Source organism: Carlito syrichta, unplaced genomic scaffold (genome assembly GCF_000164805.1).
Source record: "Carlito syrichta isolate Samal-C Ts95f unplaced genomic scaffold, Tarsius_syrichta-2.0.1 Scaffold10796, whole genome shotgun sequence".
In the NCBI taxonomy this organism is placed as follows: Eukaryota; Metazoa; Chordata; class Mammalia; order Primates; family Tarsiidae; genus Carlito; species Carlito syrichta.
This window is the reverse complement of record NW_006954892.1, coordinates 1-1,108: the sequence shown is the minus strand read 5'-3', so window position 1 is coordinate 1,108 and position 1,108 is coordinate 1.

Here is a 1,108-nt window from a genome sequence, read left to right as displayed (position 1 = left end):
ACAGGGTGAGACTCCAACTCAAAAAAAAAAAAAAAAGAAAAAAAAAATTTTACTGGGACAAACAGCTGCTATAATTCTAGCTTTTAAAACTTTTTTTTTTAACCAAAAGTATTCTCCCAAGTGACTTAACCAAGTTTAAACCGCAAAAATCACAGACACATGAGGTAAACACAAATATCAAACCAGAAAGGAGAGAATTCTTAAGGCTAGCTGTGACACTGTTACACGTTTTTTTAAAATTGGACTTTTCCATCAATTGAATGAGAGATCTCTAAAATCTTTCTTTTCAGCAGTATACTTAATTCCAATAGTAACTCAAACTAATCACCTCTTTAAAGCTGAACTGATGACTTTAGAGGGCATAGAGGAGGCAATCTCCATGATCCCCAAAATTCACTCTCAGAAATAGACTTAAGATAGACAAATGATGATAAAAAGCCCCATAGGGATGGAACCCTTGAAGACAAAACTTCCCTAAGAGCTTAACATGTTTGGAATGAAAAGTGTGCTTAAATCCTACATGTCTCAGACTCCCAGTCTTTTCATTCTGACCACTTGACGTGAACCTGACAACTCATGCCCTCCAGATGGCAAAGACCATGAGAGTATCCCCTCACGGTCACAAAGTCAAGCTCTTTTTTTTGAGTTGGAGTCTCACTCTGTCCCCCAGACTGGAGTGCAGTGGCACGCTCCCAGCTACCGCAGCCTCAACCTGCTGGGCTTCGGCGATTCTTCTGCCTCAGCCTTCCAAGTAGCCAGAACTACAGGAGCATGCTACCCCGCCCAGCTACTTTTTTTTTTATTTATTGTAGAGACAAAGTCTCGCCAAGTTGCCCAGGTGGGTCTTGAACCCGCGGTCTCAGGCAATCCTCTTGCCTTGGCCTCCCAAAGTGCTGGGAGATTACAGGCTGAGCCACCGAGCCCGGTCACAAAGTTAAACTCTTAAGGACGTAAAACAAGACAAGAGGCCAGGCTCAGTGGCTTAGCCTGTAATCCCACGCCTTTGGGAGGCTGAGGTGAGTGGATTGCCTGAGTCCTTGGGTTCGAGACCCGCCTGGGCAGCGAGACCTCATCTCTACAATAAACCAAAAAAATCAGCCGGGTGTGG